Here is a 26,664-nt window from a genome sequence, read left to right as displayed (position 1 = left end):
TGAGAATAAAACTGACCTTCTCACATCATTAGAGTGTATAAAATTCTATCTCCACTTCTCTGGGAAGAACTTTTGAGGTAGGGGTTGGGATTTTCCAATTCTAGAAAATTAAATTAGCTCCTCAAGTTTAAAACTTCATAGAAGTCACCGCAGTGAGTAGAAGATGGAAGGGGGTGATGGGGAGACTTTTATTCCCCTGATTTATCTGTTCTTTGTTTTGGTTCCTAACTAGGTCATCGTATTGGCAGGGGGCCTTCAGCTTCAAACTGTGTCTTTTCACTGTTTCCAGTCATTTTCATTGAAGGGGAAACCTTTTTCTTTAATGAAGGGTCCCAACAACCTGTTATTTGGAAGAAATCTTAGTGAGAAGTGGGTCATCCTTAGAAAGAATGTGAAGGAGGGGTGGGTGGGAGGAGGAAAGGACTTCTTGAAAGGAGATCAAATCTCACTGGTAAAACTCAAAGTGTTTTTGGAGATGAGTTGTCTCTTAGAATCCTTCTTTGCTCCCTAACACCACTATCATCATGCTGGTTCCAGCCATTGTCACAGGGAGACCTGCAACGTCACCTTTCTTTTCATCCATTTGTACCAGAAAAATTTATTGACCACCTTATACGTGTTGGCATGAATGCTAGAGAGAAAAAGATGAATGGCTTCTTTTTTTCAGAAAGGTCATTGTCTAGAGGGTAACCAACACACAAAGAGATAGTCATAAGGTGGCAAAAGAGTAGTGAGAGATGCAAATTCTGGTCACTATGGAAGGTCCAAAAAAGGTCACTGAACTGAGCTGGTAGTGATCATGGTGAATATTTAAGATGGTGGCTTCCAGGAAGAGATGATGGCCGAGAATGATCTGGTTCCATCTACTTCTTCAATTCATCTAATTCCACTCTCCCCTATTCACTAGGCTCTAGCCACAATGGCTTCTGTTTTTTTGTTCTTCTAACATCCTATCCTCTTTCTTGGTTCCGAGCCTTTACTCTTACTGTTCCCTCTGTAGGAAGTACTCCTGCTCTTGGTTTGGCCGGTTCCTTCTCATTCTTTATTCACAGGGACTACGTCTTAGACTTCTGACATCATTCATTCATTTAATAAAATTAACTGTGTATCTGAAAGCCCGGGATCAAAGGTGTAATCTGTTCTGTCACCCACCCCTAGCTGTGCTTCTGACCGTGACAGATTCTGGAAATGCAAAATTGCATAAGACATCTTTTTTTTGAGACACACACACAGCCTTATGGGGGAAATAGGTAATTGCAGCACCAGAAATAGAGAGGTATTTTCTTCAAATCAGGATTTAGGAAGAATGCGTCCCCATTGCGAAAAGGGTCCATTGGGCCACATATCTACTTGTCACTGCTGACAGTCTCTCCTACAATCCATTGGGTAGGAAGAGAAATGTTCTGAAGTCTAGCTAATGACTCCATTCACATTGCTGGAGTGCTTTAAAGCTTTCAAAGGAAACTAAACTTTCAGTTCAACTCAAGGAAAAGTACATTACCACTACCTGCTGCATCTGTTGGTTTGTGATCAGGAAGATAAACCCTTTGGTTCGCGTGGGTCTTACTGAAGCCACGGGAAACAAGCTGTTGGCTATTCACTAAGCAGTAGCCACTGGCTAGGCAGAGATGATGGCCTGAGGACCACTGTTGGGCCTCTGAAAGGAGCAGAACTGGCAGTGACTGCACTTTCCCTTTTTCTCTTTCCCCGCCTGGCTTTCCAATGCGGTTATCATTGCTGGTTTTTGTTTGTTTGTTTGTTTGTTTTGCGGTACGCGGGCCTCTCACTGCTGTGGCCTCTCCCGTTGCGGAGCACAGGCTCCAGATGCGCAGGCTCAGCGGCCATGGCTCACGGGCCCAGCCGCTCCGCGGCATGTGGGATCTTCCCAGACCGGGGCACGAACCCGTGTCCCCTGCATCGGCAGGCGGACTCTCAACCACTGCGCCACCAGAGAAGCCCTCATTGCTGGTTTTGACATACTGTGCTTTCTGAAGGGGAAGAAGGAAATGTGGTGGTGAGATGATCTGGGGGAGTCCTGTAGGAGGATGGGATGGTCTGGTTCCCTCAATAAAGTCATCTTGTGTCAGATATAAATGTCACTGTGGTCGCTGTGGTCATCCAATTCTTCTATACTATAAGCCTAAGTAGATACCCCTGAATTTACTTATTCAGTTATTTGCAAGAGTGAAAACCAGAAAGAGTATGGGTGAATGAATTCCACCTGCATTTCATCAGGAGCTATTATCTCCTCTACTGGGCCTTTGACAAAGAGAAGATGTCTCTATCCTTTTGTACTTCTATCTCTTTATCGTACTCAGCTTACTCTCCAGTGAACTGGGGGGGATGGCCAGAGGGAGAAGGAGGAAATTAAATGGCTTGGATAATTCCTAAGATGGATATCTAGACCTAAAAGTGTCAGCCAGGCGTCTTGGATATTCTTGTTTCCTCTCTTCCTTTTATCACCCCCAATTCACCCATCTCGTGTGTGCCCTGCTCCCCCAACATAACTGCTTACTGCCAGTTCAGGGCTGAGGTCTCCCAGCCTTTAGCGTTGTTCTTCATTACACACATGTAACAGGGACATTCAGTGCTCACTAAATATTCCATGTGTACCCCTGTATTCCCAGCCTCCTTTGAGTTAGATTGGAACCATATGACTGGTTCTGACCAACGGATTGGGAACGGAAGTGAAACTTCTAGGTGAAACTTCTGGGGTAAGGCTGCTAACAGCTCAATGTCTCTTCTATCCCTCTCTTTTGTTGAGCACTGCATACGCCAGATGATGTATCTTCAAGAGGAAATTATATCACATTTCATATAAGCAAGCAACAAACCTTTACTGTATTCAGTCTCTGAGACATAGGGATTTGTCTGGTGCTGCAGTTAGCTTAATTATCCTAATAAACCCCACAACTGAAAGCAGTATTCTCAGCCCTTATGTGTTTCAAAACTTATTTTAAAATACTGTTTTTTGGAAGCACATTTAAAAGACTTTAAAAACATAAAGCAAGTCAGCAATCATTACTGCACAGACATAGCAGTGGCATAACTATGTCTTGTAACACCTAAAAATTCATCCACAGTTATTGCACTCCTTTCTCTATGCCCTTCACCATTGTTCTTGTTTGAAAAAGAGTGTTTTGTATCTGGCCAGGTTCTCCTATAGACTTATGGGGAAGGTTTTACATGTTTCAGTAAACATGCAATTTTTTATGTGTACCAGCCTATTATGTTATACCTCTTAACTCTTTTTTTCCCCTAAATTAACGCCTGTCTTTCTGACTTAGTGCTTCCAGGTTAGATGAGAAAGACATGAGGAGAAGCAGGCAGACGATTTCTGGAGGGGAATGGTGGAAGAGGACGGCTCATTCATGAATTTAAGGTGTTCATGGGATATAAGAGCTACACCTCTTAACGTTTAATGCAGCCAATTCGTGCTCTGTGCTGTATTTCGTGACCTGGTCAGTTCAATATTTCTCCTACAGGCATTTCTATGCTAGCATATATTTTTGGTTAAAACACACTTAAATGTTACATAAGGATCAAATATGCAACAGTGTCTGTGGTGTCCCAGTGTGCTCCATATGTATCACATCACATTCTTTTTCCAGTCTTTCCCAAACTCTCCATTCCCACTACTGTCATGCTCAAAACTCCAAACTTCCATTACTACTACTTTCCCCCAAATCCTTGCTCATGTTATCCTCTCTTGTGTTAATACCCTCCTTCTTTTCTCCTTTTACATTCCCTATTCTCTCTCTCTCTTCAACAGGCCAATTTCTACCAATATTTTAGAATCTAGCTCAAGTATCACCTCCTCCACAAAGCTTTTCCTAACTTTCTCATTAGCTCCCAGAGCATCCTGTGCTTATTTCTAGCATAGCAAGTATCCAAGTACAATTCACTGGGTTTTAGTATATTTGTGGATATGTGCAACCATCACCACCACCAATTTTAGACCATATTGTTCACCTCAAAAAGAAATCCCCTACGCTTTAGCTATCATTCCCCCTATCCTCCCATTCCATCCCCTCCCTTCAGCCCTAAGGAGCCACTAAGCTACGTTCTGTCCCTATAGGTTTGCTTACTCTGGACATTGCATATAAATGGAACAATATGAACAGCTTCTTTCACTTAGCATGTTTTCAAGGTACCTCCACTCTGTTGCATGTGTCCGTATTTCACTCTTTTTTACTGCTGAATAATATTCCGTTGTACAAATAGCATATTTCTGGATGAGATTAACACTTGAATCAGCAGACCGAGTAAAGCAGATGGCTCTACCTAACGTGGGTGGGCCTCATCCAGTCAGTTGAAGGCCTGAATAGAACAAAAATGCTTAGCCTCCTCGAGTAAGAAGGAATTCCTTCAGCCGGACTGCCTACGAGCTGGAACATTGTTTCCATTCTGCCTTCAGACTTGAACTGAAACTTTCGCTCTTCCTGGGTCTTAAGACTACCCATCTTCAGACTAGAACTACACCATCAGGTTTCCTGGTTCTCAGGGCCTCAGACTCAGACTGAAACTACAATATTGGCTCTTCTGTGTCTCCGGCCTGCTGACTGCAGATCTTGGGACTTGTCAGACTCCATGATTGCATAAGCCAATTCCTTATAATAAATCTCTTCTCTAACTATCTGTCAGCTGTCATCTATCTACCTGCCTCTTAATGGTTCTGCTTCTGTGGAGAACCCTAATACAGGAGGGAACATGCCAAGAACTAACATTTTTGACATATTTACATATGTCCAGATGAACATTCTTGGCATGTATGGAATTTCATGACACTGTCTCTTTTCGTTATCATAGTACTACAAGTAGCATCCTCACTATATGCGTTGTCTCCTTTGAATCATTAAGCTAGGCTATCTAAACATTTTCTGTACCTCTTTTAATAAAAGACCTCTTTTCAAATCAATTACTCCTTGATTATCCAGGTGAAGTCAGTGATAATCATATCCACTATTGTTTATTTCAAGTGCTACCTTCAAAACGTGTGCAGTTTAAAAACATAGTGTAGATGAGTATTTATACGTTCAGGAAACACATATCAAGTTTTGTTGATCAGCCTGACTTCTTGAGAGTTAAACTGGTTTGTTTTTAGAATAATCTTCCCCAAAACTTTGAGAAACCACAATAAAATGGCAGTTGAGAGAGTGGCATTTTTCTATTATGTGCCCCAGTAAATGAAAGTCTCAGCTGCATAATTTCTAATCTGCATTATCATGCACCGCCCCCCTTCTCTCCCTCTCTTTTATATTACATTCACATAGATCCTATTATCTGCTCCAACAGAGATCATGCTTACAGTACACAAAACTTCCCTGGAGGGTTTTCCATTTAAAGCAAAAGAACCACATCAACAGTACTTCAGTGCAATGCTCTAGAGAGATGCAAAGCCTACCTCTGACTTCCATTGTGGGGGACTGTATGGCATTTATCTTCTCACCAGCCTCAGTTCAAACTCAGCAGGGAGGCTAAGCCTAGAACTGGGAACTGGCTTCTGAGAACATCAGGGAAACAACAGCCTTTGCTCTACCATCTATTTTTGCCCAGTTTTAACACTGAAGGGCTTAGGAAGAGAACTGACAACATTTTCAACATGAAGCTTATTCAATGTTTCTCTGTTGCTACCATTAAGCATTTGAGAAGCATATGTGCTGCCTTTCAGTTCAAACCTAATCGTCCATTCTGACAGGTCACAGACAAAAACCAGGATAATGACATTCTATCTTGATCACAGGATCCAGACACACCAGTCTGGTTATAGATCAGAAAAGAAAACAACCACCCAAATGCTGATTTAATTTCCTTTTCCTCAAATATTGAGTTCATATTGAAACTGAGCATACCAAGTGCGAATTTTGCTAAGAATAGCACTCTTAGTGTTATATGAAATCTGCAAAGGTTCCTCCAGGTAATCATAAAGTCCTACCGTGTTATGGCCCATGTTCATTTCCTTTTCTATACGTTCAGACCCTAGCTTGTACATTATCCTATCTCTCTAGAGAAAATGAAGGGGATAGTTGCGGAGATGATCTATTTTGGAAATTTAAGGAAAAATGACTTTCAAAGATCCAGAAAACTGAGGGGAGAGTGATGTAAATTATTTTGACTAAGCATCTAACCTCAATTAGCTTGATCATCTCCTCAATGCTCCCTTTTCTTTTTGTGTTGGTGCCATTCCAAGTTATCAATAATCTAGTTGGAACAGTCCATTCAAGCTAGAGTGAGACCAAGTGTCTTTCTGGAACCATGGCTTAAAAGGGAATCATGCTTTCTCAAGCACTGCAGTACAATACTTCCTTCCCATGGCCCAGATTTGGTTCCCATCCAGTAACTTCCATGAGGATAGAGGCTTGGAGGATGTGATAAGTAAATGCCCACTTTCAATTTCTGGCTAGCTCTTCTGCCCTGAACCCCTGTCTATTCTAGCAAATGGTCCTCTGCTAAGTAAAACCCTTCAAGCACCAGGTGGTAGTTTGAATAATGTCACACACACCCCCCCCCCCCCCGCCAGGATGTCTACTTCCTAAATCCCAGAACCTGTGAACATGTTACCTTCCATGGCAAAAGGGATTTTGCAGATGTGATTCAGATAAGGATCTTGAGATGAGGAGATTATCATGGATTATCCAGGTGGGTCCACTGCGATCCCAAGGTCCTTATAAGAGGGAGTAGAGGGGATCAGAATCAGGGAAGGAGATACAATGACGAAAGCAGACTAGGATTGAGCAGGGTGTGAATCAAGGAGTTTGAGCAGCCTCTAACAGCTGGAATAGTCAAGGAAAAAGATTCTCCCTTAGAGCCTCCAGAAAGAACACAGCCTGGCTGAACAACTGTAGGCTTCTGACCTCCAGAACTGTAAGACAGTTAACTTGTGCTGTTTAAGGCACCAAGTTTGTGATGATTTGTTACAGCAGCAACAGAAAACTAACACACACTCCTTCCCTGTTCTAGCCCCATAGAAAAAACAGACCTAATAAAGCATCACTCCTTGCTGTCTTTCCCTGGATTCTTCAGAGCTGAGCTCTGAAACTGGGTTAGAAGTGGCGGTCAGCCTTCCGAAATTGTATTTGTGATTTTGTGTCACATGCATGTTTTTAGAAAAGGAACCCATAGATTTCATCAGATTAGGAAATTATGATCTCAAAGTTACAAATGTTACTCTTGATTGGGCACTCCCCACTTCACATCTTAACCCCCAGCAGGCTGTGGGTGGAGTAAAAGAAAAAGCATGAGAAAGAGAACTTTGAAAATATCTTCGTTCCTTCACACGTGGTCCTTCCTCCACTCCTAGGGATGAGGCTGAGTGGGGCTTTGTTCTAAAATGAGGTTCCTGTGTGTCTTGTTGGTGCTATTCTTGTTTCTTACACATGCCGAACTCTTCCTCAGAAGGCCTTACTCATTTCACTGAGCTTGGGGCTGGGTGATTCTGCTGGAGCCCTCACTGCTCCACAATGCATGGTGGCGGTGGTAGTGGACAGGGGTGTCCATAGGGACATAGCATCACTCAGTTATTCTATGTGATCCTCAGTTGACGTGCTGCCTGTTACACGGCGTCTAAGGGCGTCTCTGTGATGTGCAGCCCTTTCCCATGCCTGTAAGGATGTGGAGGGGGTAGTAGAAGAAAGAGTTTCTCCTCTCCAACCCCCTAACGATGTATTACTAATATAATCTCAAACACAAAGTGGGAGAAACAAGTTATTCAGAAATAGAGACAAGGTGTTATCTGAAGAGGATGCTATTCACTGTCAGTGTAACGCAAAGCAGAGACGAAGCTTCTATACCCTTCATTGTGTAGCAGTTGTTACTTTGGCTAAGATGAGCGTAATTCCATTTTCTTGTGATTCTTTGGTGCCTGCCAGGACAGAAAGGCTCTGCTCACTTTACATCTGCTATACCTTTAAGTAGTGACATGTGAGGGAATTGCTGTGTTGTTTGTGTCAGACAGCCATTTTCCCCTAAAATACTTACTGTTACTCCATATTTAATGAATACCCACTGGGTACTGGGCAATGTCCAAGACACACTGACAGTCCCTGCCCACACACATGCGTGTGGCAAAGGCAAGTTGGCAACTGGTGCTAGGATGTGCTTCTCGGACCGTTGTGGATGGCATTCTTCTGAGACAAAGAGTGTCAACAGCAACTCAGATGTAGACTTCTTCCAAGAAAACTGTAAAAGAAACTGTTTGCATTTTGTTTGCTTAGCAGCAAATTATGAAAGAACCCATAACAATGACTTGACAGTGCATGCAGAAACATTGCCGTTGCCAAGGACTTTCACATCGGCTCTGTGTCATTGATTCTTGCCATTTTTTGAGGCACTCAGGGCAGTTGTTACTATCTTCCCAAGGATATGGTCTCCAAGAGGTTAAGTGACTTGTCCAAGGAGAATATGCCAGCAAATGTCAGAGCCAAGAGCAGAACCCAGCTATTCTCTCTTTTTTTTTTTTTTTGCGGTACGCGGGCCTCTCACCGTTGTGGCCTCTCCCGTTGCGGAGCACAGGCTCCGGACGCGCAGGCTCAGCAGCCATGGCTCACGGGCCCAGCCGCTCCGCGGCATGTGGGATCCTCCCGGACCGGGGCACGAACCCGTGTCCCCTGCATCGGCAGGCGGACTCTCAACCACTGCGCCACCAGGGAAGCCCTATTCTGACTCTTGATTTCAGTGACTTCCCCCGCTACCTGGATATGACCGTGTCTCTTATCAACTAAGGAGCTTCCAAGCAGAAATTATGAAGTCTTGTATTTTAATCCTGCTTTCTTTCATACAATGGGAGAGCCTAGGAATTTAACGTGTCTTTTCCATCAGTAAAAAGCTCACTCCATACAACCTTTATGCACACGTCACTAACTATTTACTGATGTTTTGGCATACATAAGGCAACTAGGTAACTGCTCAGTTAAATGGAATTAAAATTCTCTTTGGCTGTGACTATCTTTAAAAATGGGAACATTTTCTAAAATAGAGTTTTGTTGTTAGGCATTAGTTTGAGTTAAACATTTAGAATCACCTTTAGTTATACACTGTGTGCGTATGTGTGTAAATCACTGAGTTCCCTAGAGCTCCACAGAACATGAATAAACATATGGACTGTTCTCTTACACCTACCCCACAAGTCTGAGTATTGAGGATTTATATAGTTAGAGACTATGTGGTGTAAATATGTATAAATTTATATTGTGTTAATTTATGGCATGCGCTACAGAAGGCTGTTTGCAAGTTGCAGTGTACTTCTTCTCACATTTATGCTGAAATATTCATTTCTGTGTTCCTTCCCCATGTTTCCCTTTGTCTCCCCACAGATGTTTAAGCGACTCGTTTTCAGGGGAGCGCATGCGTCTTGGGAGTGTGCTTACTGAATACAGGGTCCCTATCTGGATCTGGCCGAAGGATACCCGCTCTTTCCCTTGGGATCTGCCTGCTTCTGTTACGAAGACTATTGCTCCAAAACAGCTGCTCTGGGTGGCTCCTGTCCGCTGGCCTGATGTCCTTGAGATCCAAAGAGCAGTTCTAAGTAGATGAGCAGCATTTCATTATTTGTAAAAGGGAGGAGGGGGGACCCTTACACTTCGTGGCTCTTTGCCGAAGAAGCTGAATTTATATGAGAAGGGCTCCAATTCAGTCCATCTCTAGTTACTTGTGGTTATGTTGAAGGGGAAAGCGTGGTCAGAGATGAATGAAATTCACAGAGTGCTCGGGAACCACATTTTATTTGACCTCTGCTCTTTCACCAGTTTAAATTGTTAAAAAGGACTCTTACTGACTTCCTTGAGTTCATCAATGTCTTCTTTCCTGGTCCTGCCTTGGGGAGGTGTGCTAATGGGTAGGGGATGATGAAGAAGGAGGCTGTGGGCAGGAAGAGGAAGAAAAACAAAGCCCCAAATGGAGTGAACAGTCCCTAGATGATCAAAAGCTGGCTGTAGATGGAAAGAGGTTTGAAGTACCCAACAGTGCTCTGAGGCAAGGCAATTACCCGCACAGATAAGTACCTGCTCTCCAAATTTAGGGAAAATTAGTGTTTTTAGATTGTTTAACTGCTTTTCCTCTGCCCTCAGAATGGCACTGCTTATGAAATTTTAGGAGAGACCTATTGAGGGAATAATGAATCACCTACCCTAGGGGATTACACAAGGATTTGTTGATCAAAAGAACTGCTCTGCAGGTGTCTGTCAAGCGCTGTGAATTCACCTGTCCTCACAATGACCCATTAATGGCAAACCAGCATTTGTATAATCCTTTAACATTTTCCTTTAACTTTCTTTCTTTATTTTTAACATACATTGCCTCATCAACTCCTCCCAACAATCTGGTAACATTCAAAGTTTTAACAGAGAAAGAAAGGAAATCTTAGGTAGTTAAAGTGAGCATCCTAAGGTCACACACTTGGAAAACAGTGACAGCCAGAAAGCAAGCCTTGATCATTTTTTCCAAGTTAAGGATGCTGAGCTGGTACACTCTACCATCAGGAGTCGAGTGAGAAAAAAAATCTGTGTCTAAAATGTTTATTTAAATCTGTTTCGCCAACTCATCTGGTGTTCCTGCCACGTTTCCTCAATGTCCTGAATTTCTCTGGATTTTATTTTTTCACACCAGCCACACCCACTGAGAATGTGGGTACATATGTCCAGCTGGAAAAGAAGGTTCATATCTGGGAGTAATAGAAAGTCAAAACAACAAAGGGGTGTGTGGGTGGATTTTGGTCTCGGAGTTGTTTAAACGCGGTAGAGTTTGAACTTCAGGTAATGAGAAGCCCATAGAAAGATTTTGAGAAATAATGAACACCTGCCAGGACTTTTGAGAAAGCCCTTCACGTACAGTCTTTCAGTGAATCCTCCTAACAACCCTTCAAGGAAGAAACAACATTATTATCCTACTGTTACTCTTCAGGAAGGTGAGGCTCAGAGAAGGGGCGACATTAACAGATTGGGCAGCCCGTCAATGGTAAAACGGGGTCTCTAAGCTGAGCATAAATTGTGCTTTCGGAAGTTTGATCTGGGAGTGGCCTGTAAAATGTATAAGAGAATGTACTAAAAGGAGGGAAACATTTAAAAGCTATTGCAGAAACACATGTAGCAGATTAAGTTATAAATCTGAATGCAAACAACTCTCAGAACCATGATGTAGATCACTGCTCTTCTCAGGAGGATAGAGGAAAAGGACGGGTCTGTGGATCTAAAAACAGGTTCTACTCAACTATGTGTCTTTCTCTTCATCTGACAGATACGTGAGTAACTGCCTTCATTTACCAAAAAGTCTGAGCACAACGTAAAATCATGCTACTCAACTGAACTGAAAAATGTTCCCTATTTTCCAGAAGTCTCTGAGCACCATGTGTGAGAGAACACGACAGAATAGAAACTGATTATGCAAAATGTGTGAGAGCGAACTGCAGCTCTTGGTGACATGTGGCAGCCTCACTGGGAAGGGAGAGCCGTGGAACTCTGGGTGCCGGCTCAGGCTGACGGCTGCGTGTCACAGGCTGAGAGGCAGGAGAGGGTTAAAATAGGAGTTTATGGGCTGTAGCTCATAGCCCTTGGAGCCATTCATGTGCTGCGTGCACATGCAGGAAGATATCCTGAGAGATGACACTCAGCTGCGATACTCACATAGAGGCAAAGACGAAAATGCCATTAATTTTCTTTGTTTGTTTGTTTGATGCTACGTCCCAGGGTCCTTACTTCTAGGCTTTGTAGATCTCTCTAAAGATATGAATATTCCATGAGAGACCCTCCCTCTCAATGTAAAAATTGCAGAAGCTCCTAAGAGGACTGTATGTGAGTTCTCCAGAAAAATGGAACCAAAAGAATATCTATCTATCTATCCATATATAGATTTATTATAAGGAATTGCCTCATGCAATCATAGAGACAGAGAAGTCCCAAGCTGGAGACCCAGGAGAGCTGATGGTGTAAGTTCCACCCCCGAAGCTGGTACGCTGAAGACCCAAGAAGAGATGACGTTTCAGTTCATGTCTGAAGGCAGATAAAAACTCTGATGTGCTATAGCTAAAGGCAGCTGGTTAAGAGGAGTTCCCTCTTATACAGGCTTTTTGTTCTATTCAGGCCCCCTATTGACTGTATGAGGCTCTTTCCCAATCAGGGAGGGCAATCTGCTTTACTCAGTCTACTGATTCAAAAGTAAATTTCATCCAGAAACATCCTCACAGAAACACCCAGAATAATGCTTGACCAATTATCTGGGGGCTCCACAGCCCAGTCAAGTTGACACACAAAATCAACCATCACAAGAATGGAAATGGTCACAAGGTTGGATAAAGGAAGGATGGGAACACAAAGGGGATAAGAGCTTTTAAGTACCTGAGAATCCCAGACAGAGCAGGAGATCAAAATGTCATTCTGAGGAAAAGCCTCAATTTGTCCAGCAAAGCTGTCTTGCACAGGGAGCTATCCAGGGTACTAGGCTGCTTCCACCTCTGATTCTCCCTGGCCTAGAGGCCAGAGCCTTCTGTTTTGTACCTGACATCTAGTCTCTACCGTGGACTTGACTTCAGTTCTAATTCATTGCAGCTTCCTCCCTCATCTGTGTCCTGACGGACCTCACTGATCCCAGTAGCAATGACTTGCAAGCATCAAGCTTAGTCTGGTTTTGATAACCAACTGCACCCAATGCTACTTTCACTATGGTTTTAATAAGGGACAGCCTGTTTCTTGGATGGTTTCCAACAATAGTGGTCATGCTCGCATGTGTGCACACACATATACACACGTCATTAGACTGTGCAGCCATAAGGCTTGTATTTTTAGATGGATTTTTGCATAAGCACGTTTGAACTTATGTTCAAAATGTCAGATCTTGCTTTATGGTGATCTAACCAAAAAAAAAAAAAAAGAATCATATGTACAGATTTCTCTAATTTAGATACACATGAGTATATACAGAAGCTTGTAGCAGTCAGTGTACAAAAGAATATGTCATCAGAAAAGACTTGAAGAAATACAGAATGAACTCAGTAGATTGCTGTCTAATGCCTATTCTGGCCATGGGGAAATATACAAAGAGAAAATGATGGTAGCTTCTAGAACAGGCTGGTGATTTGAGCTTAGGAATCTTATTCCCTGCATCTTAATTTTGTTGTAAACGAGCAACTGAATGTCAAAGAGAGGGTGTCTCAGACTGAAAAGGCTCCCACTGGACAGGTCTGGGAAAATCTGAACATGAAAAAAATTAAGTATAGTAATGAAATGTAAACCACTGAAAAAGACAGGAAATCATGCATCCGTACTGATAACAAATGGATAAATAATTCAGGGAGAAAAGAAAACTCTTGCTTACACTTGAGTGCCAGAGACCAAGTAGTAAAAGTTGGAAAACTATTTTGCAAGCATCATGGTAAAGATGGAATCAGGAAAGTGTGTGTGTGTGTGTGTGTGTCTGTGTGTGTGTGTAACAGAGAGAGAGGACAGAGAGGTGGAGGAAGGAAGGGGAGTTTTCTGAAACACAGGGAACTCTTCCCCGAAATTTTGGCTGGCAGTGATGAGAAGGAGGCTGGTCATATTGGGCCTCAAAGAAAAATTGGGTTGGCACCAGACTACTTCTCCATTATTTAAAATATAGTAGATATTGGAAAAATCATGTAGAAGATTTGAAGGGATGGTGATTCATGAATTTTATACCAAGCCAAAGCATTGTTTTGAGAAGGAAACAGAATGATATTTTAAGCTATGCAATGACTTTTAAAATATACAACTCATATATTCTTTTTGACAATCACTCTAGGTAACTGAGTGATTAAGCAAAGTAAAGTATTCAAGAATGGAGCAGACCCAGTATAAAATCACTAAAAATGAGCCTTCAAACAGTTTAAACAAAAGTTATTCTAAATAATATTAATTATTTAGACTGTATGACTGAAGAAATCAAAGAAATCAAATGCAAATGTCACTAATATTTCCTGCAAAGATCTCAGCCTAAAATAAATGATAATAATAACAATTGAAAACTCTGAAATTCCATCTAAAATTCCATATTAACTAACAAAAATTGTGGTTGGAAGGGGGAGAGGGTGAGAAAGTGTGAATTAATTTCAACACTATAAACAGACATTATATGAGTCAGGAAACTAACAGGAAATGGGTAACTCACTCAAATGGTGAAATCAAGCAGAGATTAATGAAGAAATGATTTATCATAAACCTTATACAGGGTTACGTGGAACCAGCAATAGATGATGAAACACCTTGGCAATGGTAACAGCAAGTAGCTGTTACCAACCCCTAAGCCTGAAGAGATAAGGGAAAGGAATGGTTTCTGGAACCTAGAGAGAGCTGGAGCTGGAGTAGTAACTGTAGAACTGGCTTTCCATCAGGAGCTGCTGCCTTCAAGAGAAGAGCACTGCCAACACACAGCCTGACAGGAAGGGAACCAGGAGAGTAATAACGGGCTCTTTCCTCACAGCCTCCCATCTCTTGCCAGAGCCTCCCACTGACTGACCCAGCTGAGAGCCTGAGGATGGGGGAACCCAGTAGAAGGCCATAGAGGACAGCCTCTGAGCCTTCAAGCAGATTGGAGAAGGATGGAAAATGGACCCGAGGAGAAACAGAATATCTCACACGGACGACGATGAGAGATACTTTTAATTTATTGATATTCACATAAATAGAGGTACAAATTTTTTAAATACTAGGAAATCACTAGCATAGCATTTCTGAATTAATTTTTATAGAATAATTGTTTCACTAAAGGTTCACTAAAAAAGGGATTCTGTGATCAAATAAATTTGGTATATCCTGTATTCTACTTTTGGAGCCTAAAATTCATTAATAAACTAAAAATTATATGAAGAACTACAATAAGAAGCATTTTAAAATTTATATCATCCTAAAAAAAAAATTTATATCATCCTGAATCCCCAAACTTACTTAATGAGAGAATTCTTTAGTTATAAATAAAAACCCTTACAACCCATGAAACCTTAGGAAACGCTGTACTATCAGGTTTAAGAGTATGAGGTCTACTTTACAAATCACAACCAACAAAAATATTCATAATAATACTAAAGTTTTTAAGGTAATTACAGCAAGGAGCCCTAAAAAATAGAAAACTTAATAACAGAAGACAAGGATATCAGTTATGCCCATATGTAAAGGACAAAATTCATAGGAAGACAAAAACTTCAAAAAAGAAAATCCAAAAGAATACTGTCCTCAAGAAATACATCTAAAACTAAAGAAGGTTAAAAGTAAAGTTTTGAAAATCATATGTAATTGTAAAACACAAAAGGAATTTTCTTTTGAATTTGCCTTTGGCTGGGCATGGAGAGGGTAAGGGAAGAGTTTAAATGTTAGAGCTAAAGTGTAAGAAGAGAGAGTTAATATTAAAATTGTGATATGTACATCTAGAAAGCTAGGCTATATTGGTAGGGAAAAGTATTATGATTTTTTAAAGTCTCCACCTTTTATGCTGTAAGAGTTATACCTGGTGGGTCAGTTTTAGTTTATACTTGAGGTCTGTAGTAGAAGCACATGATAAAGAAGAAGTCAAAAATCCCACCTTTCTCAGCTCCCCAGAATGGTGAGAAAATAAGGAGCCAGGAAGAGAAGAAACCAATGGTCAGACATGCGTCAAGATCCGCCCTTCCCAGGATCAAGTTTCAAGTTGGAAAGATATATTAGGTTAAGAAAAATGCTGATCACAGATGAGCTTGGCTGACCCACTTTCCTTTTGAGACTGTGGAAGGTGATTATTCACTGCCTGTCCTCACAACAAGCTGAGGGTGACCACATCAAGCTAAACTCTGATCGTGTGGTGAGGCAGAAAAAGCTCCACAGGAACTTCCAGGTTAGGGATAAAATAAAGTATTTCCAGCGTGCCTCATGGAGAAATGCCATAGGCAGCTAGGAGTGCTATCTGGAGAGCTTGCCAGTGTGGGCTTTCACGCAGTGGCCCTATACTTGAGGCTGTGGGGCAGGTGGTTCAGGCTGGGGGAAGAATGGGAGTCCTAGCCCGTGAGTTCATGGGAACATGGGTTCCTTGGGCCAGTGAGACTGAAGTATATCCTAGTCATCAAGAGTAGATAACAGATGAATGGATAAAGAAGATGTTGTACATATATACAATGGAATATTACTCAGCCATGAAAAAGAACAAAATAATGCCATTTGCAGTGATGTTCATGGACCTAGAGATTGTCACACTGAGTGAAGTAAGTCAGACAGAGAAAGACAAATATCATATGATATCACTTATATGTGGGATCTAAAAAAACGGTACAGATGAACTTATTTGCAAAACAGAAATAGAGTCACAGACATTGTAGAAAACAAACTTATGGTTACCAATGGAGAAAGGGGGAAAGAGATAAATTGGGAGATTGGGATTGACATATATACACTACAATATATAAAACAGATAACTAGGGGCTTCCCTGGTGGCACAGTGGTTGAGAGTCCGCCTGCCGATGCGGGGGACACGGGGTCATGCCCCGGTCCAGGAAGATCCCACATGCCATGGAGCGGCTGGGCCCGTGAGCCATGGCTGCTGAGCCTGCGCGTCCGGAGCCTGTGCTCCACAACGGGAGAGGCCACAACAGTGAGAGGCCCACGTACAGCAAAACAAAACAAAACAAAACAAAAGACAAAAAAAACCCCAGATAACTAATAAGAACCTACTGTACAGCACATGGAACTCTACTCAGTACTCTGTAATGACCTATATGGGAGAAGTATCTAAAAAAGAGTGGATATATGTATATGTATATGCATATGTATAACTGATTCACTTTGCTTATAGCAGAAACTAATACAACATTGTAAATCAACTATACTCCAATAAAAATTATTTAAAATTAAAATAAAAATAGATAGACATTGCTCCCTAGACATGTTGCTACAGCTCCAATAGAATAACCAGGAATGGAACCAGTTGAATCTCTGTTCACTAGTTCTGGCTAGTGGCTAGTAAAAATCCACTGCTCACTTGACTCACACTCAATCTTTCCTCTGCAACCACAGGGATAGGAAAAACACATCACTGCCTCAACACTCAGATACCATCTAGGAGAGAAGTGGGAGGGATGGAGTGACCAATTGTTTTAATTTCCCTGGAACTGAGAGGTTTCCCAGGATGCAGGACTTTTAGTGCTAGAACTGAAACACTTTGGAGGCAAACTACTACATATTGGTTACCCTAAGGGGATGCAGAACTCTGAAAGATTGGATACTATGTTCTCATCCAAACAAAAATTGAGCTAATTCAAGAGACAGTTTAAACTGATGCAATGGAATGATTCATCCAAATTGGGCTAAAATTTAGTCTCTGATCCCCCCTCTCTTCCACTGGTCTTCAGCACTTGAGATCAGAGCAATTACAGACCAGTTTTGCTGTACATCTGAATGTGATGTGATATATCATACAAAAGAAAAACCATCACAATAATAGCAAAACTAAATAAACAGCACCACCAAAATAGAGTGGAAAAAAACCTGCTCATTCTTGTGAAGGATTAACTGGTACAGAATTTGCTCACCTGCTGTTACAACTGGAAAAGCAGATAAATTATATGAAACAACTGTTTTCAGACACTGAAAAATAGGGAGCGCAGGACGATGACCTCTAGAGGAGGAAAGCGAATGAGTGAGTCCTGTGATTGCTGCAGTTTTCACCTGGAGGCAGTTTCCAGGCCATAGCACAGGTTGGGGAAACCCAAACACAACACAGCAGTCTTGTTGAGTTAAGAAAGCCAGAGATGAAGTGCAGGGAGGATAAGGCAGCTACATTTGTGGACATACGCTGGAGGAGAGGGAGGGACAGAGAGAGAGGGAGAATATAAATGCTCCAGAGATGTGCAGAGAGGTCTCTTGATTTTTGGGGGGCTGAAAAAGTTTGGTAAAGAACCACCAAAAAGAAGCTGAAAATTTCCCAAGCTTACATAGGACTGGGAATAGGTCACATTCCCACCTGTCAGAGGGAAAAGACTGTGTAATAAATGGGCATTGGGTACAGAGTTCAGAAAAGGCTCTCCCTAGCAGTGAGGCTAAATTAGTCCTAGACTAAAGGTTTCTCAGGTTTATTAAAAGCAAGCCATGAAAGAATCAAACTGATGTGAAGTTACTTAACTGCATGCATGACGAAGTCCCACACTAAATGAATACAACACAATCTAGCAACCAATAATGTAAAGTTCACAACGTTTAGTATCCAATAAAAATATTAACAGGCATGCAAAGTATCTAGGAAAATATGACACCCCTAATGAGAAGAAAATAATCAACAGAAACAAACCCAGAAACAGCAGAGCTACTGGAATTAGCAGACAAGGACCTTAAAACAGCTTTATGAATCTTGTAAATATGGTCAAGAATATTATGAAAAAGATGAACATGATGAGAATAGAAAGGAAAGACTAAAAAAGAACTAAACAGAACTTCCAGAAATGAAAAACTCTATAATTGAAATGAAAATTACAGTGAATAGGATTAACAGCAGATTGGACATTGTGGTAAACTTGGAAACATAGCAATTGAAGCTCCTAAAATGAAATAAATATTTTTAAAAGCCTGAAAAAAGTGAACATACCATCAGGGATCTGTGGGAAAATATTGACAAACTTGACATATGTGTAATCAGAGTTCCAGAGGAAAGGTATGAAAGAAGGAATAGGAGAATATTTGAAAAAATGCTGACTAAATTTTTTCAAAACTTGATGAAAAGTATAAACTTACAGATTCAAGAAGGTCAATGAACTCAAGCAAAAGAAGATGAAGGAATTGACACTAGGGCATATTATAAGCAGATTACTTAAAACCAGTGACAAAGAGAAAACTCTAAAAGCAGCAAGGAGAAAAAAAAAGACAGAGTATATTCAGAATAACAAAATAAGTATGGCAGCAGACTTCCTGTCAGAAATAAAGCAACTTAGACAACAGTGGAGCAACACCTTCACAAACAAAACAAAATGCTATCAACCTAGAATTCTATTCTAAGAATATCTTTCAAACTGAAGACAAATAAAGACTTTTCAGACAGGTAGAAGCTAAGAGACTTTTTGCCAGTAGTACTGTGCTACAAGAAGTTTAAAGAAAGTTCTCTGAGTGGAAAGAAATTAATATTACATGGAAATTTGGATCTATATATAAAAATGAAGGAATAAAAAGTGTGAGAAATGAAAAATATGTGGGTAATTATAAAAGACAATGTTTTATTCTTTTAAAATGCCTTTAAAAGATAAGTGCTTAAAGCAAAATGAATAAATAAAATATATTTGGGGGTTGATGATATATAGAAGTCAAATGTATGATAACAGTGGTGTAAAGGAAAGGAGAATAGAAATGAAAGTATACTATTGTGAGGCGCTTACATTATACAGGAAGTGATATAACAACAGTACTTGAATATAGACGGTGATAAGTTAAAGTTGACACCTTGGAGCCAACACTAAAAAATAAAACAAAGGACGATAGCAATAATGGAGATGGAATCCTGACTAATACTCAGTTAATGCACAAGAAGGCAGGAAAAGGAAAAAAGTAACCAAGAACCTATGGGACAAATGCCAAGGTGATATATTTAAATCCAATAAAATAAAATATTACATTAAATTTAAGTGGTCAATATATTCCAATTAAAAGGCAGAGATTGTCAGACTGGATCACAATGCAAGACCTAACTATATGCTACAAATAAGAAACTCATTTTAAATATGAAGATGCGTATAGGTTAAAAGTAAAAGCATGGAACAGATAGACTATACAAATAGTAATTAAAGAAAGTTGCATCAATGGGCTATATTAATATCCAACATAGCAGACTTCAGAACAAGGAATATTATGAAAGATAAAAGGAAAGATTTCATAATAGCAAAGGGATAATTTCATAGAGGAAGACATAAGAATCCTAAATGTATATGCACTTCATAGAGCAAAACACAGATGAAGTGAAAACTGATAGAACTGTAAGAAGAAATAGGAAAATCCACAATTATAGTCAGGATTCCAATACCTCTCTCTCAATAATTGATATGGCAAATAGGCAGAAAATCTGTAAGAGTTTAGAAGACTTGAACAACACTATTAACCAGTTTGACCCAACTGACATTTATAGAATAAGCCATCCTACAACACCAGCAGAATCCACATTCTTTCAAATGTACATGGAGAATTCATCCAGATGCACCACATCCTGGGCCATCACACAAGTCTTAATGAACTTTAAAAGCATTAGGATTATGAAAAGTATGCTCTCCAATGACAAAATAGGTTCTCTGGAATTCACTGAAATAGAATTTAACCTTTACACACTGACATATTTTCTAATGTGACGAGAAGTGCTCATTTAGTTGTCAAAAGAATCAGAAACACAATTCAAACTAACTGAAGCAAAAAGGGAATGAATTGGCTTATGCAGCTGAAAAGAACATGGAGCTCACAAGGTTGAAGAGAAATCGATAGGATAGGGATGTAGAGATTAACACTTGGGACTCAATGCCATAGGTCACAGTGTTGTTCTGCTCTGTTTTTCTCATTTATACCAGTCTCTGTACAGTTATTCTCAGGACAGTCTCAACTAACATGGTGGGAAGATAACCCCAGATTGGGATTGTCACTTCCAGCAGTTCCAGTGTCTATATATCAGTCCCAGGGAGGGATGCTGATCAGTCAAGCTTGGTTCACCTTCCTACACCTGTGGTTGGGAGGCAGGCTCTGATAAGAGGATGAGAGAAGAAATCTTGTTGGGAAGTTCACAACCAACAGCCGTCATTGTCTACTATAGAGAGTAGTCTGAAAAAGAAGCGATGCTTGATCTGAGTGTTTTTTTTTAAAGGCATTTGTAGTGTGGATAAGATCATCTCAGTTTGCAAAGCTTGTATGCTCATAGGCTGACAAAATTGCAGGAGGTCCACCAAAAAGTTTTAATAGATGGTAATCCCCAGTCTTCTCCAAGCATGGGACCCTACTAACAACCAGGTGTCAGGAAGTGATTTTTCCATTAAAAAGAGCAGGAGATGAAGATGGGACTGGTAAGCCACATACGTTCTATAAAAAGTGGTTAAAGAGCTCAAGAGTAGAGCTTTGTTTATTCTAGATGGTTAATTCAGCTAGTCAAGACAGCACGTCTGCCTCTTAACCCTCTTGTCTCTAAAAAAGGAGCAAACTCTATGGAACCTTCTTCTCTTCCTCAACTCAATGTTTTTGGAATTGCAAGAGACCTACCCTCTATCCTCCTGCATAAACCCTGCCCCTGGTCCCCTAAACCTATTTTTGAAAGAACCATTTGGTAAAGTAGCTTCCTCTCCTTCCTCTATAAAAGGCCACGAAGAACAGGGTCCATTTTCTTCATACCCATGCTGAGCTCATTCTAAAATGATATTCAAGCAGCTATTAGAAAGCTGCTATTTACCATTTACTAGCTGTATTAGTTTCCTATTGTCAGTATAACAAATTAACACAAACTTAATTGCTTAAAATACAAACTTATTCTCTTACATTTCTCGAGGTCAGAAGTCTGAAATGGGTCTCAAGTCCCATAAAGTAGGGTTGCGATCTTTCCAATTAAACAAGTCTGAGACTTAGAGAATGAACTTTTAGTTACCAGTGGGAAGGGTAGGGGAGAGGGATAGATTGGGAGTTTGGGATTGACATGTATGCACTGCTATGTTTAAAATAAAATGCCTTTCCATGAAAAAAAAGTCTGAGAAGTCCAGCTGGTTGGTCATTTGCATTTAGCCCCCTATATGCCATAATAACAATGGAAATTGCCCTGCCCTGGAAGTGGCTCCTGGCCCAAATTGAGTGCCCTATCGGGTCTTAGATGGTGATACCAGACCAAGTCCCTGTGCCCCAGAAACTAACATAGGCTTTTCTAATTGATCCCGAGAAGGAGGGCAAGTCCTGAGTCCCAGCGTCAGGAATTGGGGCTGCATAGGAACAAGAGGTGGTGGAAGGGATGGATATCTTGGCATAATGGCCACAGAGGCTGGAACAGCTACCTCAGCTGGAGGAGTTAAGGTTTGAAACGACATATCCTCACCCTCGTTCTCTTCCTTTTCTTATTTTCTCTGATGTAATAGCACAAATGCTTGCACATAAAGGATTTCATCATTCTTCCCTGCTTCTTCACAAAATAGATGTAGAGTCATTCAAAAGCCACTGTAAAACCATTAAAATGATGCCTTTTTGCTTTGGCATCAACCAACTGGGAATACAATGCAGCTGAAAAGAAAATTGGTTACTGCTGTGACATACAATTTAATTACTAAAATTATGACTGATATCATTTACCAGATATACCAGAATTTTAGGAGTTCCATATAATTTCTAGAATGTGTATATTAATAACGTTTTACCCATATGATACAGTCTAAGAAGTGTTATCACCATTTATTTGACAATGCTTCTCACGTGAGTTAACATACCAAATAAGCCTAGTTAGTTTAATATTACGCTCTCTCATATGGAGAGAGAGGAAATAATTTGAGGTGTTTCAGGGACCCTTTGGAAAACCCCAAAGTCAGCCAGAGGTCAAATGAACTTCATTTAGAATTTGATCTTTGGGAATTTTGTCAAAAATTCCACAACGTTTTAACCAGTGATAATAAAAGATCACAAAGGCAAATACAGATCACTTAAAGAAACTCACAGTTATCAAAAGCAGTTCAATATTTAAAGAACTTTGTCCTCTTAGAGAATCAAATTCAGGCTTTGTACCACTTTACCTTTAAAATTCATTTTCTTAATTAAGCTCAATCTTATCTTAGCCAATCCTGACCATGACAAAACTGTGTGCCTCTTCCACAAACCTTCCATAACTTTCTGTATCCGTATTTATCTGTCCCTCACTTTCTCTTCCCCTCAGAAACAACCAGCTCTAGGACAATACCACCTCTTTCCCTTTAACAAAATGCATTTTCATTCCTCATACCTTCTTCACTGAAAACACACGTTCTACATCTTTGCATACTGAAATGTTTCTCTTAGAATTCTTAACCTTAAAACCTTAATCTCTAGTGAAAACCAAGGAGCAAGTAATTGTCAACTGTTTGTCATACCAGCACTTCCTGATTGACAAAGTTATGCCTAAGTCTTCGTCTCCTAGGAAGGCAAAGGTAGGAAAACTTGGACCTGCCCAGCAATTAATGTTCTAATGTTTTATTCTATTTAAAATGACCCAGACGGTCAATGAATTCTCTTCATTCAACTTAGTTTAGTTTTAAGTTACAAAAATCTGGAGAGACTATTTTAGATAGACATTCAAGACATTCCCAAGACATAATTATTCCTATGGAGTAAAACTCTTACACCTCATTTACCTCTATTTTATTTACTTAAAAGCTTTGTCATATTAGTTTTCTTGCTGACAAACTCTGTAACAGGAATACTAAGGTCTTATTTGATTTCTAGTAAACATAGGTACAATAAAAGCATTCTATTTAATGCTGATGACTGTAAAGACACGTCCATATTAATCACACCAACAAACTTAAGCTAACTTTAATACCAGATATTAATTCAATACTGAATATTTCCTAGATCACATGAACACAAAATTCATTCTGGCCTGTTTCTTTTATATTTGAATGTTTATATAAGGGCTTAGTTTCCTTTAAGCTAATTAAATAGACCTCTTTTACAAATTAACTTTGGTGATGCCACACATCTATAACACATGTACAAACAAACACAGGGACCTCACAGTTTCCATTCCAAAATTCCAGCCATGAGTCAGCTACAACAATGTAAAACCCATCAGTTACAAAAGAAGTTGGATTCAAATTGGGTTTCTTTCTGGCAGATGGGACAAGTCAAGGTCACTTGCCTAGATCACTAAAGCGTTTTTACTAATATTTATGGAAAAGACTTTTATGTCTATTTGCAGCTTTTGGTGATTTTAGGAACCAAGTGGAACCTTCCTCTTCTTCCTGGGAATGTCCCCTCTAGGCTAAGAACAGAAAGTGTTTCGTTTTGTTTTCCTGTTCCTTTCCTCCATTTGACATCAGTAAAAGTTTTAAATATCACAAAGCTGATTTGGCTATAAATGGAGAAACAGTACCAAACAAAATGAAATGAAAAACCCAAAAGGACAAACAGAAAATCCTAAATAAACCTTCAAGTTTGGTCTTGGGGTTTTACATATACCAACGACACAGGAGACCACAATGTAATTAACACATCAAGGGTAGTAGTACATGGTGCACAGGGTCCCAGGATAACCCTTTCTAAACCCCTTGTGGAGATCCTAACAGGTAGTGTGGCCACACGTTGTTTCAATAAGATATCATCCTCCTCTCAGCTGTAATCAGATCACTTATCCAAAACGCACCTCAGAGGACTTTGTTTAGGGATAGTTGAAACATTTCCCATTTTTAAAGACAGAAATTCAAGACAAACAAAATACAAGTGGCACACACAAATGCTAGCATCCAAAGAAACAAACAAACCAGTTCAAAAATCAGGTAGAAGTCCAACAACTCTTTCCTCTTTCCAACAGGGTACCCCACTCAAATACAAAACAAATTGGCTTATTCCAGAGAAAAAGCCCCAAACGAAGAGAAAATGCAACTATTTCCCCTCTCCAACAGGGTACCCCAAACAAACTGGCTTACTCTGCAGAAAAAGCCCCAAACAGAGAGGAAAAAGTTTCCGGCTGTACACACCAGAGCGACTTACCCTTCTGTATGGAGTCTGTCAGCTCCCAAATGTCGATTCCTTCCTCCAACTGCCAAGCGCTGGTGAAGCGGGGGCTGCTTTGGGGAATTTTGTTTTTGTTTTTGTTTTGTTTTGCGGTACGCGAGCCTCTCTCTGTTGCGGCCTCTCCCGTTGCGGAGCACAGGCTCCGGACGCGCAGGCTCAGCGGCCATGGCTCACGGGCCCCGCCGCTCCACGGCATGTGGGATCCTCCCGGACCGGAGCACGAACCCGCGTCCCCTGCATCGGCAGGCGGACTCTCGACCACTGCGCCACCAGAGAAGCCCTGCTTTGGGGAATTTTGAAGGAAAGAGCCCAGGACAAGTGGCCTGCGGCAGCTGCTAGAACCTTAGCCGAAAACTCCCCAACTGGGGCCAGCAGGCCACGAACAGCAAGGCTGCTGGCTAGCTGCTTGAAAATTCATTACCGAATCTAAGCTCACCTGTACTGTTCGCTGCACGACAGGCCAATAAATCGAGCGATGAATTGTTGAGGCCAGGAATAGCGACCTTATTCAGAGAGCCGCCTGACCGAGCAAATGGTGGACTCACGTTCCAAGGAACCACCTTGCCTGAGTTAGAACGCAGGCTTCCTTTATACTAAAAGGGGAGGGAGTAAAGTAAAACATTTCCTAGTTCCAGGTAGCCTCCAGAGGGGATGTGTTAATTTCTTCCTGCCTGCAGTCCTTCACGGGGGTGGGGTGAGGGTGGGGGGCTTTGGGGGGGGGGGTTGGGGGGGGGTGTCTGGTCAGGATGTTTCCTGTGAGCTAAACAAAGGTTTTTCAGCTTTATATTCATTATCTGGGAGGCAGGGTTCCCAGAGATGGGCCATTATGTATAATTTTAGCTTATAGGAAACATCCCTTCGGTGAATAACTTGTAATAGACCATAAAGGTTCTTCCCTATTACTGAAGGGACAAGTGCTGAAGATAGCTCACATTCGGAGTTTCAGATTCAACTCCCGCCTCTTCCCTCACTCTAAATCCACAGAAAAATTCTATTTGGGATGATATCCCCTGTGCCCATGCTTCATGTGGCATGTGGCAGAGTCAGCTCCTTGCTCACAGAAAAATCTGTGTCCTTATTTCCCATTGTATAATTGTCACTGAGCAGTAGCATCTTTGGGTTTCGGAGCAGCCAAATGGCTGAGCTCTTTGTAGTGAAGTGTGAACTAGAACCTCCAAGGGAACACTCTTCTTGCTCTTTTGCAGTTGGCTGTTGGTTTCCAAGGACTCAGGCCCTCCTGGATGGAAGAGCCATGATATGGAAGGAGCCTGGGACCCCTGAATCACCACTGGGTGAAACCTGTCTACCCACCAGGAAATCTTCACTGGACTGTTAAACATGTAGAAATTAACTCCTATTGTGTTAAGCCACTGACATTTTATAATTTACGGACGGCTCCTAATACTTGAAAGTAATTCTAAGTCAACAAGGGGTAGCGCTGGAGAATTGTTAGAATTCTCTGCATCTCTCCCTAAGACTGAGCAAACATCCACTGCTGCTGAACTCTATGAGCCAAAGGTGTAGCAAATGATTGCGCATAGGTTGTTCAGCCTGCTGAGGGTTAATTACTCTGATACTTTTGCATGGGGAAAACACAAAAATGAGGAAAGAGGTTACTGCCATTTTCTCCCTTTAATTAATTAATATACTTAGATATATAATATATTTAAATAATATGTACATATTATATATAATAAATATATATTATATATAGCTAAATATAAATAAATTACATATATAGGATATGTATATGGGTGTGTGTATGTGTGTATATATATATAAAACAAGAGTAGCCCTGCATTGCAAGGGATAAGGAAAGTTTACAAGTTTGCTCAGGGGCTTAAAATTCTTAGGTCCATCACTGAGTTATAAATTTGCTGCTATATAATAAATAATCAGAATGAGGGAAATAAAGATTTCTCTGTGGTACATGAGTCTGAAGTTTGGAGAATAGAGGGGATATATTGTGAATCATATTCTCATAGGTGAGGATTTGAAAACGGCAAATTTG

At 40.7% G+C, this 26,664-nt stretch overlaps 1 protein-coding gene and 1 long non-coding RNA gene across 2 annotated transcripts in view; one reads left to right on the top strand and one right to left on the bottom strand.

Moving 5' to 3' along the window:
• LOC115866124 (uncharacterized) overlaps positions 1 to 9,765 on the top strand; it is a 107,865-nt gene extending 98,100 nt beyond the window's left edge. The window contains exon 6 of the long non-coding RNA XR_011377843.1: positions 9,312 to 9,765. This is a non-coding gene — a long non-coding RNA (uncharacterized lncRNA). The remainder of the gene's footprint in view (positions 1 to 9,311) is intronic.
• ATXN1 (ataxin 1) overlaps positions 1 to 24,726 on the bottom strand; it is a 517,157-nt gene extending 492,431 nt beyond the window's left edge. Inside the window, exon 1 of the mRNA XM_060308956.1 lies at positions 24,630 to 24,726. The gene's annotated coding sequence lies outside the window, so the exon portion shown is untranslated. The remainder of the gene's footprint in view (positions 1 to 24,629) is intronic.
• Positions 24,727 to 26,664: the final 1,938 nt, after the last annotated feature.

The sequence above is a fragment of the Globicephala melas genome, chromosome 11 (assembly GCF_963455315.2).
Source record: "Globicephala melas chromosome 11, mGloMel1.2, whole genome shotgun sequence".
Taxonomy (NCBI): domain Eukaryota; kingdom Metazoa; phylum Chordata; class Mammalia; order Artiodactyla; family Delphinidae; genus Globicephala; species Globicephala melas.
Note: the sequence above shows the minus strand (reverse complement) of the source record. Positions and strands in the feature narration are given on the sequence as shown.